This window comes from Delphinus delphis, chromosome 17 (genome assembly GCF_949987515.2).
Source record: "Delphinus delphis chromosome 17, mDelDel1.2, whole genome shotgun sequence".
Classification (NCBI taxonomy): domain Eukaryota; kingdom Metazoa; phylum Chordata; class Mammalia; order Artiodactyla; family Delphinidae; genus Delphinus; species Delphinus delphis.
Genome location: NC_082699.1, coordinates 10589787 through 10610565, shown reverse-complemented (window position 1 = coordinate 10610565; position 20779 = coordinate 10589787). Strand labels below are relative to the sequence as shown.

General features: G+C 41.4%; 1 long non-coding RNA gene across 1 annotated transcript; it reads left to right on the top strand.

The window, feature by feature from the left end:
* Positions 1-1131: 1131 nt before the first annotated feature.
* On the top strand, positions 1132-12573 carry LOC138414312 (uncharacterized). Its single transcript, XR_011246759.1, has 4 exons — positions 1132-1270; positions 3476-3719; positions 10236-10299; positions 12482-12573. It is a non-coding gene; the product is annotated as an uncharacterized lncRNA (long non-coding RNA).
* The last annotated feature ends 8206 nt before the right edge of the window (positions 12574-20779 follow it).

The following is a 20779-nucleotide window of genomic DNA, read 5'->3' as shown; positions in this document are numbered from 1 at the left end:
ATACTGAGTCACGTGGTAGACTATTTTGGAAATATTAACTGGTGTCACCCCATCAACTTCTCCCCTTTTCCCCTCCTCCCATTTGAGCAGCTGTTTCATTCACTGCCCTGGGAGGAGATGTGGCAGTTACCAAGCACGTGTGCCACAGTCTACGCCTGGCCTGCCCTCCACCTCCAGCAGCCCCGGTGCCTTGGGCCTTTTCTTCAGCTGAAAGGCAGGGGGAAAAATGTTGACTATCAGTGTGAGAGTCTAGAACTCCGTCACAACCTAAACTAGAATATGGTGCTGGGCTTGGGGAGAAGGAAAGACCAAGGGGAATCTATGATTGTCTGTGTTGGTGGGTCCCAGATAGAAGGGCACTGCTCTCAGACTTTGGGGGGAAATCCTAGAGGTTAGGTTAGAGCAGATCTTAAGTGGAAGATTCCTGTGCAACGTATTACGGAAGGGCTCCCAGGAGAGACTGGTGGGAGAGCGAGCAAGGTGGGACAGGAAAGGGGGAAAAGCCACGCAAGGGTGTGATCTCAGGCTGAAGCCTAGAGTCCTGACCCTGCAGAGGAGCTCTGCAGAGTAGCTTATGCCTCAGAATTGTCCCAACCTGAGCCAGGAGGGCCTCCCCTCCCTCCCTAACCCCCCAGGTAAACCTCTGAGGACAAAGCAACTTCAGTTGCCCCAGGGCAGCCTTCAGAAGGACCTGAAGGTGCTGGTTGTTGGAAATAAAGCCACTGAGGCTGTGGGGAACGAGGTTTCCAATATAGCATTGTAAATCAACTGTACCAATTTTTTAAAAAATGGTAGAAACTGGATCCACGTTGTTCTAGATAGAGCACTGAAGTCTTCTCCACCCAGGAATAAGAAACAGAATACTATAGGAATATGTGTAGGACATGCGTGTATATAACAGTCTACCATTATCTCTTCTGATCTTCATTACAACCTTAGAAGATACAGGTACATGCTACGACACCCTCCTCAGATGTGTGAAGTTGAGGTACAGCACCATCAAGCAACTTGCTCTAAAGATGACAGCCTATGTCTTTACCTCCAAACCCACCAGTCTTTCTCTCTTCTGCAGCCACAATATAGAGACTGTTTCCGGAATCTTCTCCTACAAATCCAGAATCCAGGGGTTATTGTGGAGTAGGTGGTAGACTGGGGCTGCTGTCAGAATTCCTTGGCTCACATCTGAGAGCCTCTGCATCAGCGTCTCCCAGGGTGAAGCCAGTGGTTTCTGTTTCTTTCCGGGATCCTCAGGGGACTCCTGTACGGCCAAGTAAGTGCTATTGTCCAGACCTGATTCTGGAGGCCACTGGTTCAGAGCAGTTCTGGCTTTCAGGCAGGACAGGATATGAGTCCTGGTTCTGCCATTTACCATCAGTGTGAGTTTAGGGAGGTCACTGAAGCTCTCAGAGCCGCCCTTCTGTCATCCGCAAAACTGGGTAATGTGAGTGTTTATTTACCTCCAAGGGTTGTGTTGAGAATTCAACAAGATGATATTGGGAAGTGCTGAACCTAGGGCCAGGAAGGAGTAAGTTCCCAGTAAGCAGGATCTACTATGATTTTATTATTTTTAATCTTCATACTGTCCTGCAAATTACTCAAACTCAGATCACCCTGTCTCTAAAATGATGTTTTTCCCCCTATGCCACACTGAATGTCAGCGTGGACCACTTTTCAGGACTTGAAAATGATTCATCAAAGTGAACCTTTCGGTTAATGTTGTTTACTGGAGTGGGATTTGAGCTGTAGCAATGTAGACACTTGGCTGGCACATGGTGGATGGCCTTGGGAGGCTATACCATTTGCCTAGAATACAGAGTTTGTAGTCTCTCTTCACCAGCCATTTAAAAAATGAGTCTCACTTAGAATTTCACAGAAGCAAACGAGCCTGTAGTTAAAACCCTGGTGAAATAACCACTTGGTTGGTATTTATTTACAGCCCAGACACCCAAGCAGGTACAATCCCAGATGTACTTTAGCTTAAAAACAAATTCTACAGTGCCCTTCGATTTCCTGTTTTCTGGGCATGAAGAAAGACATTTGAAGACCAGCTTACTCCCAGCCCCCAGCCCCATGACAGAAATAAAAAATGAGGAAAGAATTTTTCTCTCTAATTTGTAAAGCAAATAAGAGAAATAAAAAGACCAGGAGGAAGCCAGCTGCTGGAATGATACACAAATAGAACAGTTCTCAATAGGTGAGAAATCACAGCATGAATGAAGACAGAATAAGGGTGGCATCCAGGCCCTCAGACCTTGCAGCACATATGTAAGTGGAAGCATCAAGGGATGACTGAGGGGCACTGATGACAGGATGAGATGAAAAATAATGGTTCATCTTTGCAGAGACAGAGCACAAGAGCAAAGCTTGCTGAGAAGGCTTTTCTATCAATCACGGCCATCCTACAGGACAATCCCAGAACTGCAGGGCCAGAGAGGATTAAGCGCAGCCCCTCATTCTCAGCATGGCCAGAGATGCTGAGGGAGTTGCCTTCTTTCAACCAGTAAGGCCAGTGGGCACGAGAATACACACCTCCATGTAATGTGCTAGCCTGTGTCAAACAACCCGTTAAAAACTTTCGGTGAATGGCAAGCACTCAATGAAGATGGGATAGAGGGAGAACAGAGCTAATCAAAAGAGCTCTTCACCTTCACTGTCCCTTTCCTATGTGCTAGGTTCACGGACGTTATCTCAACTAATCCTCCAGATGGCCCTGTCAGAGGTATACTTTCCCCATTTTACAGGGAAAGATACTAACTTCGCAAAACTACAGTGTGTAGCAAAACTCGCCTTTAATCCCAGGAATTGTTTCCACAGCCTATGATCTAAACTTCTAGCTATACTGTCTTATAGTAAAGAAAACCCCTTCATTGCAAGTAATTTAATGAGGCCCTCCTATGTCATGGAAGGGAGAACACAAAGAAACATATACAACTCAAATGCTTCTCTGGTTAGATTTGCTTGGTTTCTTTAGGATTACACTACAACATCCTGAGAAGCAGGATTGAGCTTTTATAAACGAGTGCAGTGAGTAGGCCTGTGTTCACACTGTGACCGTGGAAGGGGTAGAAATAAGGCCCAGCTGTTCAGACCCCTATCACTCATTTATTTCTCCAAGACACCCTTGTCAAGTCCCTATCATGTGCCAAACACTTGTGGTCAGAGATGGAAACACAGGAAGATGAATGGAGAGTGATTTCTTCTCATGAGAATCTTCCCATATAAGGGGAAAGTCTGCCAAACAGATAACTGCAAAGCAGTGTGTAATAGTTATATTTGTGATAACAGTGGTAATAGTTGTAACTTTCGGCCAAGTCCTTATAGGTCCCAAAAGAGATACCAAGTAGGAAGCAAGGAAGTTTTTAACTGAAATATCTGGATGAAGATGGCTTTCTGAATTAAAAGCAGTGATAGAGTGAAAACAATTAGATCTTAATAAATGCCAGAGAAATTTAAAAACTCATGTTTTTTTTTCAAGGAAACTAGAAAACCAAAAAGAAAAAAAAAAAGAAATTTAAGAGATTCCCTAATCTCTCTAAGAGGAAACACTTAAAAATACAAGTTACGGGAATTCAGGAGCAGACTTCCGGGAAGATGGCGGAAGAGTAAGACGCGGAGATCACCTTCCTCCCCACAGATACACCTGAAATACATCTACACGTGGAACAACTCCTACAGAACACCTACTGAACGCTGGCAGAAGACCTCAGACCTCCCAAAAGGCAAGAAACCCCCCACGTACCTGGGTAGGGAAAAAGAATAAACAGAGACAAAAAGATAGGGACGGGGCCTGCACCAGTGGGAGGGAGCTGTGAAGGAGGAAGGGTTTCCACACACTAGGAGCCCCTTCGCGGGCGGAGACTGCGGGTGGCAGAGGGGGGGAGCTTCGGAGCCGCGGCGGAGAGCACAGCAACGGGTGCGGAGGGCAAAGCGGGGAGATTCCCGCACAGAGGATCAGGGCCGACCTGCACTCACCAGCCCGAGGCTTGTCTGCTCCCCGGCCGGGGCGGGCGGGGCTGGGAGCTGAGGCTCGGGCTTCGGTCGGAGCGCCGGGAGAGGACTGGGGTTGGCGGCGTGAACACAGCCTGCAGGGGGTTAGTGCGCCACGGCTAGCCGGGAGGGAGTCCGGGGAAAAGTCTGGATCCGCCAAAGAGGCAAGAGACTTTTTCTTCCCTCTTTGTTTCCTGGTGCGCGAGGAGCGGGGATTGAGAGCGCTGCTTAAAGGAGCTCCAGAGACGGGCGCGGGCCGCGGCTAGAAGCGCGGACCCCAGAGACGGGCGGGAGACGCTAAGGCTGCTGCTGCCGCCACCAAGAAGCCTGTGTGCGAGCACAGGTCACTGTCCACACCCCCTTTCCGGGGAGCCTGTGCAGCTCGCCACTGCCAGGTTCCTGGGATCCAGGGACAACTCTCCCGGGAGAATGCACGGAGCGCCTCGCGCTGGTGCAACGTCACGCCGGCCTCTGTCGGCGCAGGTCCGCCCCGCACTCCGTGCCCTTCCCTCTCCCCGGCCTGAGTGAGCCACAGCCTCCGAATCAGCGGCTCCTTTAACCCCGTCCTGTCTGAGCGAAGAACAGACGCCCTCCAGCGACCTACACGCAGAGGCGGGGCCAAATCCAAAGCTGAGCCCCAGGAGCTGTGAGAACAAAGAAGAGAAAGGGAAGTCTCTCCCAGCTGAGCCTCAGAAGCAGCGGATTAAAGCTCCACAATCATCCTGATGTACCTGCATCTGCGGAATACATAAATAGACAGCGAATCATCCCAAATTAAGGAGGTGGACTCTGAGAGCGAGATTTATGATTTTTTCCCCTTTTCCTCTTTTCGTGAGTGTGTATGTGTATGCTTCTGTGTGAGAATTTGTCTGTATAGCTTTGCTTCCACCATTTGTCCCAGGGCTCTATCTGTCCGTTTTTTTGTTTTTTTCTCTTAATAATGTTTTTTATTTTAATAACTTTATTATATTTTATCTTACTTTATTTTACTTTATCTTCTTTCCTTTTTCCTTCCTTCCCTCCTTCCTTCCTTCCCCCCTCCCTCCCTCCCTCCCTCCTTTCTTTCTTTCTTTCTACTTCTACTAATTCTTTCTTTCTACTTTTTCTCCCTTTTCTTCTGAGCCGTGTGGATGAAAGGCTCTTGGTGCTGCAGCCAGGAGTTAGTGCTGTGCTTCTGAGGTGGGAGAGCCAACTTCAGGACATGGGTCCACAAGAGACCTCCCAGCTCCACATAATGTCAAACGGCGAAAATCTCCCAGAGATCTCCATCTCAACACCAGCACCCAGCTTCACTCAACGACCAGCAAGCTACAGTGCTGGACATCCTATGCCAAACAACTAGCAAGACAGGAACACAACCCCACCCATTAGCAGAGAGGCTGCCCTAAATCAGAATAAGTCCACAGACACCCCAAAACACACCACCCGACGTGGTCCTGCCCACCACAAAGACGAGATCCAGCCTCATCCACCAGAACACAGACACCAGTCCCCTCCACCAGGAAGCCTACACAACCCACTGAACCAACCTTAGCCACTGGGGACAGACATCAAAAACAATGGGAACTACGAACCTGCAGCCTGCAAAAAGGAGACCCCAAACACAGTAAGATAAGCAAAATGAGAAGACAGAAAAACAGCAGATGAAGGAGCAAGATAAAATCCCACCAGACCTAACAAATGAAGAGGAAATAGGGAGTCTACCTGAAAAAGAATTCAGAATAATGATAGTAAAGATGATCCAAAATCTTGGAAATAGAATAGACAAAATGCAAGAAACATTTAACAAGGACCTAGAAGAACTAAAGATGAAACAAACAATGATGAACAACACAATAAATGAAATGAAAAATACTCTAGATGGGATCAATAGCAGAATAACTGAGGCAGAAGAACAGATAAGTCACCTGGAAGATAAGATAGTGGAAATAACTACTGCAGAGCAGAATAAAGAAAAAAGAATGAAAAGAACTGAAGACAGTCTCAGAGACCTCTGGGACAACATTAAACACACCAACATTTGAATTATAGGGGTTCCAGAAGAAGAAGAGAAAAAGAAAGGGACTGAGAAAATATTTGAAGAGATTATAGTTGAAAACTTCCCTAATATGGGAAAGGAAATAGTTAATCAAGTCCAGGAAGCACAGAGAGTCCCATACAGGGTAAGTCCAAGGAGAAATATGCCAAGACACATATTAATCAAACTGTCAAAAATTAAATACAAAGAACGCATATTAAAAGCAGCAAGGGAAAAACAACAAATAACACACAAGGGAATCCCCATAAGGTTAACAGCTGATCTTTCAGCAGAAACTCTGCAAGGCAGAAGGGACTGGCAGGACATATTTAAAGTGATGAAGGAGAAAAACCTGCAACCAAGATTACTCTACCCGGCAAGGATCTCATTCAGATTTGATGGAGAAATTAAAACCTTTACAGACAAGCAAAAGCTGAGAGAGTTCAGCACCACCAAACGAGCTCTACAACTGCTAAAGGAACTTCTCTAGGCAAGAAACACAAGAGAAGGAAAAGACCTACAATAATGAACCCAAAACAATTAAGAAAATGGGAATAGGAGCATACATTTTGATAATTACCTTAAATGTAAATGGACTAAATGCTCCAACCAAAAGACACAGATTGGCTGAATGGATACAAAAACAAAACCCGTATTCATGCTGTCTACAAGAGACCCACTTCAGACCTAGAGACACATACAGACTGAAAGTAAGGGGATGGAAAAAGATATTTCATGCAAATGGAAACCAAAAGAAAGCTGGAGTAGCAATTGTCTTATCAGATAAAATAGACTTTAAAATAAAGACTATTAGAAGAGACAAAGAAGGACACTACATAATGATCAAGGGATCGATCCAAGAAGAAGATATAACAATTGTAAATATTTATGCACCCAACATAGGAGCACCTCAATACATAAGGCAAATACTAACAGCCATAAAAGGGGAAATCGACAGTAACACATTCATAGTAGGGGACTTTAACACCCCACTTTCACCAATGGACAGATCATCCAAAATGAAAATAAATAAGGAAACACAAGCTTTAAATGATACATTAAACAAGCTGGACTTAATTGATATTTATAGGACATTCCATCCAAAAACAACAGAATACACATTTTTCTCTAGTGCTCATGGAACATTCTCCAGGATAGATCATATCTTGGGTCATAAATCAAGCCTTGGTAAATTTAAGAAAATTGAAATTGTATCAAGTATCTTTTCCAACCACGACGCTGTGAGACTAGATATCAATTACAGGAAAAGATCTGTAAAAAATACAAACACATGGAGGCTAAGCAATGCACTACTTAATAACGAGGTGATCACTGAAGAAATCAACGAGGAAATATTCTGCTCTACTCTTCGCTTTCAGCACAGTGTGTGCCTTCAGCATAAAGAGGGTCTCTTCTCATGCTTGTTCTTCCTTCAGTGGGAAACTGACTTTACTTGTAACTCAGTGTGAGGCTCATGGTGGGCATCTTGCTGGAGGGTGCTGCTTCAGTCTTGACCAACTGTAGCAGAGTTTTGCTTTGTATCAGAGCAAGAACCTGTGCTCAGATGTCTTTCCTCTCCTTCAGATGGTTTTTGCTTTTACTCCTCTCTCAGCCACAATTAATCTTGTAATCTCAGCCTACTGATGAGCTTAAGAAAAGCCATGATTCTGTTGATTATCTACAAAATCTCCACCTCACTTTAGGAAAACTCTATTCTCTGTCATAAGGTTTAGTTGTCTCCTGGTTCCGTCTTCTTCTCCATATCAGAGTATCTCCTGAGATGTAATTTCCCAAAGTCTAGTTTATCAGTCTAACTGACTATAGTAATATTTTGTTGTATATGAAGTGTAGGAAGTCTGTGCGGAGTGGGGTTGGGAGATTCGGTAGGACAATTCAGAAGGGACCTGGTGCTTTTTGCTTGAGTCTTCTTCTTTGGTCCAGCCACAGTGGTGTGAAGGAGCCAATGCTGTGCATCTCTTCCCAACTCTTCTTTCACGTGTCTTGTTGGTAGTTTGCAGTCAGTCATAGTAGGAGTGTTTACACCATGGCAGTCAGCAATTGCGACAAATCAGGGCTTTTTTCGTACTTGAGAGAACCAACTGTTAAACATCTACGAGCACACCCCTGTCCCAGCATCCTTTTATGGGACCCAATTCTTAGCCCAGGTGGTCCAGATGAGGTTGACCCTATTCTTTGGCTCCAAGAGTAGGGAGAGTGAAATATCCTTCCTGGTTTTGGTGATTGGTACAAAAATGGTACAATTTTTGAGATGGACCCATCAGATCCCCCTCCAGGACTTTTCCTGAAATGATTGGAAAAGAGGTACCCTCTCCTTTTGGGATTTTGGACACTAAGGTCCCTGAAAATCTGGAGCTGGTGAGGGCCACGTGGACAGGTATATGGAGAAAGCCTGCTTGAGAATGAAGCCAGCCAGCACAGAGGAAAAGAAAGTCTAAACAAGGAGCAAGAAAATGATAGGGCTTGTGCTCCTTGTTTTAATTCCTGGATCGAGCCCATAAGTTTCAGTTACTGGCACCAACAAATCTTATTATTGCCTCAGCTATTTCGAGTTCAGTTTCTGTCACATGTGACCATGTAAAATTTGACTTATATAATTGTGAAGAGAACACACATGCACATACACATCACCCAATGGCAGATGGTACTTTTTAGATAATAAGGAAGAAGAGACTTTTCCTACAGATAATGTAGAGAATTACATTATCACGCAGAGCAATGTCCATTCTTCTTTTCTCATCCTTCTGCTTCCAGATCATCCCTAGGGCCTTACCAAACAACAGACTCAGCAACTTTTGTTATTCCAACACCAGGCAGAAGTTTGGGAATTAAAGTCCCTCCCTACGCCCCCTTTAGACCAGGTCACAATGTTAGGAAGTAGCACTCCTTTCCACTCTTTAGCCTGTAGATAGAAGCAATGCAGAAATTGATATTCTCCTTGACAGAGCACCCTTTCCAAAAGAAGAGGGGTGTTACTACTCACAATGACCAAATGACGACTATTTTATATTAGGAAGAAAAAGTTCAAAGAGATAACAATTCAAAATGATGCTATTTCAGCTCAATGACATTAGCAAGTTTTGATAAAATTAATACCCCAAAGTGGAAATGGTTAAGTGAAACAAGCACTGTCTTGCATAGGTGAATGGAAAGTCAGATGATGTAAGCTTTTCTGGAAAGCAATTTATTGATATACATCCAGAAGGTCATATACTTCCATTCCCCTTTGCCGTGTATTTCCACTTCTGGGAATACACTCTAAATCAGTTATCAAAAAGTCAGATGGAAATTTATACACAATGATATTCTTTGGAGCCTTGCTTATAATACAGAAAGGTTGGGAAAAACCTAACTGCCCACAATAAAGGAATGATTAAATAAATTGGGACCCGCTCTGTGTGAGAATACCATTTTATAAATGGTATTTCAAGAATTTAAAATATAATCCTGATATAACATTTAAGAAAAAGCCCTACACAACCTGATAAATAGATGATTTCACATACAAATGCATGTACACCTCACCGCTCATCTCGACAAAGGCTGAGAACCTCCTAATGCCTTTGTTTTTGCCTTTGCTGGGCCTTCACCCACTTTGCCACCTGGTGAATTCTTATTTTTCCTTAAGCATCTAGCTCATATATTATACCTTCTGTGGAAACTTTTCTTGAGAAGGTCGTGCCTAAAGGGAGTTAATTATTCGGTCCTAAAAAAAATACTAAAGAATAGGCCACGTGCCCTGAGAATTTATAAAATTTATAAGTCCCTTTCTTCCACGAGTTCATTGCTCTCTGCAGCCTCTACCACCCACTGTCACTGACACCTGAGGTGAGACCGATTGCCACTCTGCCTCTGTGGTGTCCCAGGGGACCTCTGTGAGCCCTCAGCCAGCAAGGACCAGTGAGGACACCCTGGCTCCCATCAGCAGCACGGGTCTACAGCTGGATGCTCTGAGCCAGACTGTCACAGATGCATATCATTTTAAAAAGACCTTTCTACTCTGGAATGCAATACTTCATAACTGTGAGATGTTGATACACATTACAAAATATGGACTTATGCCACTTGTAATGTGCCAACTATTGGGTGGAATCCGTGAATAAAATCAGCCAAGCTTAAAAAAAAATATATATATATATATATATATATAAATATAATTGTCTCTAGAAACCATAAGGGAACTATAGTAATGAATTTTCTGTTACTAACACAGGTCACAGCAGAGGGTTTGCTGCCTCAGTATGAAACCACTGCCTGGTGTGACAAGCGGAGAGAAGGTGAGTCCTTACCTACTCTTGGTTGTCTGCTAAACAAAGGAGCAATGCAGTCAATACAGTCCCCGAACTTGCATTTGGTAGGGGTCTCCTCCACCAAGGATCACTTCTCTTTCTGCCCAGGCTGTCCCATTTTCAGGCACACTGCTATGACTGTTACTATTACTACTGTTTTGTCAATAATTTGTTGCTAATGGCACTAAAACTTCCTATCATTATCATAACAATTTCCTAAAGGATTGGAAGCTTTCAGATTGGCATACCTCTGCCTTTTCTGGCTCTATCTCTTCGGACAGATTACTTGACAATCTTGAGGGTGAGTTGGGAAACTTTCTAGGAAATATGGGGGGAAATAATGAGACCTGAATTTTTTTTTATTTTACTTTTTTCTTTGTTTTAATACATGATGTTCAAGATATATTGATTTCTTAGAAATATTATAAGAGCATCTCTGACTTTGAATTTACAGAAAAACCCAATATAATACACACTTTCAATTGGTGTTATTGTCCTAGGGCTTAGATTCAAAGGATTTTGTCATTTGATTTTAAAGTCTATTTTGTCTGATATGAGTATTGCTACTCCAGCTTTCTTTTGATTTCCATTTGCATGGGATACCTTTTTCCCTCCCTTCACTTTCAGTTTGTATGTGTCCCTAGATCTGAAGTGGGTGAGACCTGATGTTTAATGGAGAGTCTGTAAGGATTACATGAGATACCACATGCGAATTTTTATATACGTATCACTTATATAGTAAGTGCTCAATATTTGCTAGTCATTGTCACTAGTTTTGGTATATCATTGTTATTGTTGGGTAACTGTGATAAGTGATCCGCCTCTACATTGTAGTCAAGGCAGGTCCCCACTACTGGAAGTGGGGATGCAGGGAAATCTCTCTGGAGGGGCCCTTGCATGCACAGAGCTTCCGGGGATTGGTCAAGGTGGGGCTCAAGGTGATGTCTGGCGATGAGCTGGTGATGTCTCTCCACTGCCACACTGGGGGAAGTGGACATTGTCTGGCCAGTACTGGAATATCTTCTGGGGGGTGGTCTCATCTTGACAAGTAAGCGTATTTTCTTTACGTCTTTACCTTGTGAAGGTGCAGGAATGGTAGTAGTCTGGAAATGTTTAAGTGGCAAGTCATCAGATGAAGTGACAGTGTTCTGATATACCATGGAATAAACCAGGGGACGACCTTTTGTTGGATATCTCGGCTAGTATTCCCATAGCCCTTTATTACTCTAATATCATTTATCACCTCGTGGCTGTGTCTTTCTCTTTCCTTATTCTGTAAGCTTTCAAGGGCAAGAATAGAGCCTATTATTCACTCATTCAGTAAATACCTACTAAGCAATTACAGTGGGCCTACCATGTCTATTGTATTTCCAGTCCCTAGCAGAGTAGCTGGCAAATAATTGGTGTATGACAAATGTCTAAGGCGTAAATGGGAAAAATATGTAACTTTATGACATGTGAAGAAGGGGATTGCTAGAACCATAGTGGGAGAAGCCCTATGTGTACAAAAGGAAGAGACCAGTTAGAAAATTCATCTAGAATTTGGACACACTACAAGCAAATATTTAAAGTTGTGGTTCAGCAAGAGAATATTTCTTTACTGAACAAACATAGTGGTTACAGCAGACAAGAAAAGGGATGGAGGAAGAGAAAAAAGAGAATATGGATAGATACTAAATTTAGGATGGAGGTAGCCTGTGGTCAAGAGGGAGGGATTGGGTTTGGGGAAGAGCATATAGTGGGCTTCAATTATATTTGTAGCATTTTATATCTTAAGCTGGGTGGTAGGTGAATGGATACTCACATTTTTCTCTATACTTTTCTTATTTTGTTAAAAATATTCATTGCCTCTAAGCATTTTTATAATGTTGTTAGAAATTTATAAATTTATAAGACTAGTCACTAAGTTTAGTCAAGTCCATCTCTGTAATGCCCCCTCCATTAGATCCACCTTTTCAGGCCCTCAGTAACCTCTTCCCAAGGGCTCAGTGATTATCTCCTAACTGTCCTGACCACCAGGCTCAGGTCTCTCCAGAGAGGTCTTCCTAAGAGGTAGATCATGTCATTTTTCTGCTTTAAAACCGTTAGTGAGAGAAACTTGCCAACCTAGCATTCAAAGAACCCTACAGTTTAGCTCTTATTTACCTCTCTGGTCTTTTCCCCACTGTAGGACATTGGGTTCCAGTCATGATGGCTCACTTGACCCCAGCCCACCTCGTGTGCTTTCATCAGTCTTTAATTCTGTCCATTACACTTGAAAGGTGAGTGCAAAACCAGATAACTTTTCTTGTTCAGTTTGGGAAGATGCCTTCAAATAAACCAAAGCTCTTGGTATCTGAGAGCCTCAGATAGGAATAAGACTAACATCAAGTGAATCAGTAAGCAGGTGTTGGGGCTACACTAGCATCCATGTGCCTAGAATAGTCCCTTTGCTCTTGTAATAGTTGGCCTTCAATATAGTACCTGTTCAGTGAGAATGAGGTATAAGACAGATATTGAAATTATGATGATAACTGCACACAATGAAAAAGATTAAACATTACGCAAGAGCTGAGGATTTGACTGGTGTTTGTTTTCAACATTTCTTGTGTGTGATTGGTAGGTAGACTAGAAATATAGGAGATAAAATACTGGTCGGCAAGTTTTGATTTTAATCCTAATTTGGCATGACTTTTATTTTTTATTAAATGCTTAAATTCTTGGAGTTTCAATTACCTTTCCTGTTGATGAGAAATCATCACCTAACTTTAACTCCAGTATCTAATCTGTCATGTGTTTGCAAGCCTTTTGTCCAGTGTTACTGAAACTGAGTAGGAAGTACCTATCTGGTACCTGTTGTACCAGAGGGGTAAGTTTGCTTCTGGTATTCTGTGAATCCCTTGTAGTTATATGAGTTTGAGGAAATAGGTTAATTTGTTACAAAAGCTGTTGACTTAACAATCATGGTTTGAGCAAGTGAGATCATGGCATACTGTACCAGCTAAATTAAACTCGTCCTTCACCACGCTGTCATCAGTAATACCTGCTGCTGTTGAATCCTAATGGTGGTGGATATGTAAAGAGGAATGACATTTACTGCCTTTCTGGTTTGGTTTTAGAGAACCCTTGGAGGTCACACTGGCTTCTTTTCACTCAACTTTAACCCTGAAATGCCATTTTGGGATTTTCTTTTTATTTTAAAGACTTTCATAAATACTGCCAATATTGAAACTTTAGCTGGCATGGAATATCTGAGAAAATACTTTAATGGGAGAAGGGGAAAGTAATAAGAAAATCTGCAAAGTAAGGAAGGAGAAATTGTGTCCATAAGAGATAGAAAAAGAAAAACGCTGTGGAGTTTGGTCCATTGAAATTTTTACTTTTTTCTCAATCCTGCCAAGACTCATCACTTATATATTATTGTTTTCCCAGTAAAATTCATGTAATATTCGAAATGAGAAGAAATGTTAAATAGGTACAGGTTGTTACTCAGAAAATATTCACTTCCTACCTTCCCTTCTGCCCTCCTTCCATGGGAGAATTATACTTCCTCCTCCCATTGATGTTGGGCTTGGCTGTGTGACTTGCTTTGCTTCTGATGGTCAGGAACTATAATAGGTCTGATATTTCACCCTATTTGCAAGCTAAAAATTATTCTGCCACAGTTTCATGGATGCTGGCAGAAGACATAAGGCTCCCACATCAGACAAAGAGCTTTATTACAGCAATTACAGAGTACCAGCCTTTTCTTGTGTTGTTTTCCCAAGCCCCAGTTCCCACAGGGTGATATGAAGAGGACCAGCTGACACCTGCACTTGTAGTGAGTTGCATTACAAGAGAGAAACCCTGAGCTTAGGGAACCCAAATCTTTTATAATGGGCAGTCAGTATGTTTCCCTTTTATTCTGTAGGAGAACCTATTTCTATCTTCTAAGTCTGTTTACCATACGTCTTTGAAAAAAATAGTCCACAGTAAAGGCTGTCAGTGCCTTTGCTTATAAGATGTGCAGACACATGAGTGATGCGTGGAGCATTGTCTCCCAGCCCCAGCCTCTACCAGGAGAACATTTCCTAGATATCTGATGCCACATGGGGCCAGGCTCGGTCAAGCTACAGCCGAATATAAAGCCACCGCAGCTAAATTCATCCTGAATCAGCTCAACAGTAGTCAGCATGAAAATACATACATATGGAAATAAATGTAGCATTGCTGTAGCCATAACTGACTGGTATGTAAGTTGGTAAGAAAATGAGATGCTGCCGTATCAAAACCTCAAATCTTTGGCTTGGGTTTGGCTTTGGGACCACACAGGGGGTAATGGGGAAACTATTATGGGAGGCTGTAAAAATGGTCATTTGTGTTCTAAAATGACAAAATATTTGATAAAACTGTTGCTTCGCAGTAACCGAGAAGACAGAAAATGTACCTAATATACTTGTAGCATTTAGTTAGGAGATTTCAAAAGCACGAGCTTTTGAAACAAAGTGCTACAGGAAAAAGATAAGCTCAGTAAACGCTGGTTGATTAGCAAGGAGGATTTAGAGGGACTATAAAGAGACCAGAAATCTCAAGTTTGAAAAATAAAATAGTTTTTTAAAATTAAAACAAAGATGTGGTGTTTTTAAAGACCAAATTAACATTGGGTCTAACATCCTTTGTTAAGACGTATGCATAGAATGTGTGGGTTAGTAGATAGTCTCAGCTAGACAAAAGGGCTTCTAGAAAACTTGAGAGCAAGTTCCCACAGAAGATTAATGTACCCAAAGTACCTGAAATTAAGTCTAGAGAGAGACATGCCTTGGAATGTATTATGAGTGTGACTCTTGGCACTTGGATTTAACTAGAATTAATTACATAGAAAACAAACCACTCTTTTGAGAGACCAGTATTAGCAAAAGTGCTACCAGCCTAGACTGAAAGACACCGACACAGAGATGTAAAAAAAAATCTCTTGTGGTGAAATCAGAAAGAGAAAAACAAATATCGTATATTAACGCATATATGTGGAATCTAGAAAAATGATATAGATGATCTTTTTGGCAAAGCAGAAGTAGAGACACAGACATAGAGAACAAACATGTGGATACCAAGGGGGAAAGAGGGGTGGGTGAGATGAACTGGGAGATTGGGATTGACATATATACACTACTATGTATAAAATAGATAACTAATGAGAACCTACTGTATAGCACAGGGAACTCTACTCGGTGCTCTGTGGTGACCTAAATGGGAAGGAAATCCAAAAAAGATGGGCTTTATGTATACGTATGGCTGATTCACTTTGCTGCACAGCAGAAACTGACACAGCAGTGTAAAGCAACTATACTCCAATTTAAAAAAAATGAAATTTCTACACCAAAAAAATTGTTTTTAATTAAAAAATTAAAAAAAAAAAGAAAAATGCAAAAAAAGAAATCTCTTGCTTCCCAACTTTATATAGTCAGGAATTGATCTTAAAAAAAAAAAAGGCAAAACAGCCCCACCCCACCCCCCAAAAAATCCCTGCTCAGAGGCCAAGAAAGACTTATTTTCAAATGCCCTCTTCAGAATTAGTCAAGCAGGATGATGGCAATGGCAGAAGCCCCAAGAGGGCCAACTCGAAGTCTATGGGGACAGTGGACTAAGAACCACTACCAGGAAACAGAGCCAGGGTCTTATCAGGAACCATAACCCATGACTCTGTTATTTATGGGTTCCATATTCACTGAGAACAAAGCAAATCACCTTTTCTCAACTCACATGATTACACAGGTAAAGGTTTCCATTGAGTATTCTTGTGCAGGAAGGCTCATCTTCCTCCTATGGGGTGTGCACAGGTATCGTTCACTATTGCTTTTATTCCCACTAGTTACATGATATCGTTATATATATCTTATTTCGGTCTATCTGTAGGGAAAGAGCAGTTAGCAAGCAATCATTTAAGTTCCCTATCCAGTTTGAAGACCTGACAGCGTTTGCTCTGCAGGGCTCCTGATTTGTTATGGACAAGTGAACTATCATATACTCCTTTAAAAAATAGGAGTATTTATTGTGGTACTCTATCCAAGTTTCATCATTTTGTATTGGGTGTGTGGGGATGGGCAAATTGTGCTTTTAGTTCATGGCCCGGTGAATCAAACGGAGCTGCATTCAGACCAGATGTAGATCATGAGGTCGTGGTGTTGAGCCTGATGCTGTGACTTGAGGAGTGTAATGCGATGAGTATATTTCGCGTGTGGGAAGATGGAGAATACATGAGAACAAAAAGGTGCACTGTGGTACATTGGCTTATTATATGCTATTCTCTACCTCCATGAGAATAGCATATGCCACTTCTCCTTGACGTTGGGCTTGACTCTGCAAATTACTTGGCCAATGTGATGTTAGCAGATGAGATGCAAGAAGAGGCTTAAAACATGTTTGCGTGGTTGGGCTTATCTCTTGCACTTTGGCTATAGCCATGGAAAGACCTGCTGGAGTAGCTGCTGGCCCTTCGGCCTGGGGTCTGGTGTCAAATGCATGGAGCAGAGCTGTCCTCAACCCACAGACCTGGAGTCCAAAGCAGAACTGCCTCAGCCAACTTGCCGTTGCATAAAAAAGTAATAGATGCTTTTTCTTATCACTGAACTTTTGCGATTGTTTTCTTTGTAGAAAAAGCTGATTTATATTTAGAGACATAGAAAATGCTCACTTTTAGAAGGGAATAATGCCAATATTATGGACTGTGGGTGGTGGAGAGAGGGCAAGAACTGAATCTCAGGGCAGTTTGAGTTTCAGAGAGACAATCAGCAGTGAGTTTTCAAAGAAGCCTACGACCTTCTGAAACCAACTATTTCTCTGTTTCTCAAGTTGAATGATTTTAGTGAACGTCTATCCTATCCCATGCGTCTTTATTGGAGGGTTCTTAAAATTAGATCCTAAGCATTGTTTGTTTGTTTGCAGTATGTATAGTGTTGGCATCTAGTACCCCTGGGAACAGTGAGCAATTGTGGAATTCAGGCTTCCTCGGAGTGCAGTGACTTAGCAGTTGATCACATTTTGCAGAATTCTATTTGCAAGCTTAGAAAATTACCACACACAGTTCACCATATGGCACGACTTATTTTGCTAAGCGGACTATTGTATTTGAAAAATCAAAAACACTCACTAAATCCCCAAATCTCTCTTTTTTCCTCTACCATCATGGTTTCCATGACTACACTTCACAGCTCCATATTACATCTTACATGTAAATGATTTCTTCTGAAAAACACTATGTAGAATTTTCAAAAGGAAGCAGTGAGAGAGGTGTTTACTCTTCCAGGCAAATAGTACGTGCTGATTTCCACAACTCTGTCTGGGATTGGGTACAGCACCAATGAGAAGTACATTTTCAAAGCGTGATTTCTCAGATTTTTAAGATGGGTCCTGAGACAGGCTAGAGATTGGAGATACAGAACTTCGATTGGCAGATAGGGGTTGGTGACAGTAAACTTGTGTGTAATGAGTTGGATTCTTATACCTTCTAACAGCTCTTGAATATTCTGCTTCTCTTTTATCTTTGTGGTTTAAGGTGCGCTCTTAACAGTTTTTGGGGGGTGGTGGAAGAAAGTATAGTCACATAAATTTTCCCCTCATGAATTTCTTAGAATAACAAAGACACATAAACATTCCTAGGTTTTTTTTTGTTCTGTTTTTTGTTTTGAATTAGGAGAAGAATGTTGAATTTAATTCCATGCCTACTTTTTCTTTTTTTTTCCATGCCTATTTCTTAAAAGTATTCTTCAGAGCTGCCCTTTCCTAGTGTACCTTTCATTTTATTGAAGACCGTATGTTGTTTTCAGTTGCATGAATGTTGTCTAGTCCACAAAGTTATTATTGTGTTTAACGTGAACACTCCTCAGCTTCTGGCAGGCCGCATCCGGAGCCAGGGATCTTCATTGGTATGTTTTATACGTGCTGGTACAAGGGCCTTCTAGAGTTGTTACTCAAAAAGGAAACCCCAAATGTGCCTCATCTTACAAACAGACAGCACTGCTTTGATGCTTCCCACCCCTTGTTGTAGAATAACATCATGCTGCTTCAAGAGGAATAACATTTGAAAGGTAAATTTGATGCAAATAGACTTTACTTTTTTTCACCTGCATATTTTGAGGTTTAACACCTTTTCTTGTTAGTAATTAGCACACCTGAAACTGGCCCAACATTAGCAACGCAATCTCTACCTTGTACAATGGAAGTTTTCCCAGGTTTGCAGTAAAGTCTATAAGTTGAAGAATCCACATTGGACGGGTCAAGAATTGGATGACCTGAATGTGCCACATAGAAGCATAGGCCACACCAGAAGCTGCTCTGGATATCATAAAGTCTTAGATCTTTGTCTTCTGTTTCTCACCAGAGAGAGATGTGAAGAGAGCCTTATTGCATTTCCAGTTTCTTTTCTCTTCGACTACTGAAGGCCAGAGTTTCTGATGAAGATTGAAGGGTGGTGGCATGAGGTGGTAGGGTCATTATTCTTACAGAAATTACAGCTTCTACCACATTTCAGCTTCTACTTGTTTCTTCTGCATTATTCGAGGCAAACTAGTTGATAAGCATGTAGGAACAGAAATTAGTGAACACTGAGGGCACAATAGCCGTTGTGTGTGCGTTGTGTGTGCGTGAGGGATGTTTTCATTTGTGTGTGTGTACATGACTATTATGGGATTTTGTGACTAAAATGCTTCCTTTTGTAAAATGCTACTTGACCAAAATTACATGTGTTCATAGGTTTAAATAAAATTTTTATTAGTAATGTATATTAAATGAAGTCCTAAGGAAAACAAGATTCCCAAATTGAGCAAACACGGGTTTTACAGAATCAGTTCGGAAAAGTCAGTAAGACAACAAATGACAACAAATAGTAACAAAAATAAACCTTAGGAAGGGAGTAGAATCTAATTTGCAGAGTTGCCATTTTTTTTAAGCAATAATATAAGTATGGAAAGAAAAGTATGGCCCATACACTGGAAAAAGCAGTCAGTAGAAATTGTTCCTGAGGAAGGAACGAAAAGTAAGGAAAAGAAAAGTATGGCCCATACACTGGAAAAAGCAGTCAGTAGAAATTGTTCCTGAGGAAGTCCAGATGTTGGGCTTATTAAACAGGCTTTAATTCAGTTATTTTTTATATTATCAAAGGATTAGAGGAAACCACATATGAGAATGATGTCTCACCAAATAGAGAATATCAAAAAAGAAACAGATTTTAAAACTAAAAACTCCATAGAAAAATATAATAATTGTAATAAAAAATTCACTAGAGGTGCTCAACAGAGGATTTGAGCAAGCAGAAAACAGAATTTGAGAACTTGAAGATTGGCCAGTTGAGGTTATCTCATCCAAGGAACAGAAAGAAAAGAAGAACAAAGAAAACTGAACAGTCTCAGAGACCTGTGAGACACTACTGTCTTAGTCTATTCAGGCTGCTATAACAAAATACCAGAGACTAGGTGGCTAATAAACAACAAACATTTATTTCTCATAGTTCTGGAGGCTGGCAAGTCCAGAATCATGGTGTCAGCAGATTCAGTGTTTGGTGAGGGCTTCATTATTCACAGATGGCCATTTTCCCCCCTATATCCTCACATAGTGGAAGGGGTGAGGGATCTCTCTGGCATCTCTTTTATCAAGGCATAAATCTCATTCATGGGGGCTCCACTCTCATGACTTAATGACCACTGAAAAGCCAGAAGGAGAAGAGAGATTATAAAGAGGCAGAAAGAATATTTGAAGAAATAATGGTTGAAAACTTTCAAATTTGATTGAAAATATTAGTCTATGTTCATCTACCTGTCTTATCTTATCACATCTGAGCTCAACAAACTCCATGTAGATTAAATTCAGAGATTCACACATAGACACATTATACTCAAACTGTTAGAAACCAGAAACAAAGAGAAAATCGTGGGAAAGAGCTACAGCACGCAAACAACAACCAAAATGAGGTTGGAGTGGCTATATGATATGAGACTAATTTTTTATATATAGATGTTATATCATCCAATATTGTTGAACTAGTTTATTAGCTCTGATAGTGTTTTGTGGGTTCTTTAGGATTTTCTTTATATAAGACCTTGTCAACTGCAAATAGAAATAGTTTTACTTCTTACTTTCCAATTTGAATGCCTTTTATTTCATTTTTCTTGCCTAATTGCCCTGGCTAGAACATCTAGTATAGGGGTTTGATCCACTGAACAAGAATAAAGATCATATCTTTATTCATGTTTATACAATCAAACATGGAATGTCAAATCTCACTCTGGAGAGATGTGATAGACTGAAAGTGCCAGAACTTAAAAGTCTGCCCACTGAGAACATTTCCCGTCTTTAGTTGTCCTGTAATCTTCAAGATGTCTAAGGATATCTCTTCCTTAGTGTGCAGTTAAATTCCAAGTTGGAATGTAAATTAATACAGCCACTATGGAAAACAGTATGGAGGTTCCTTAAAAAACTGAAAATAGAACTACCATACGACCCAGCAATCCCACTACAG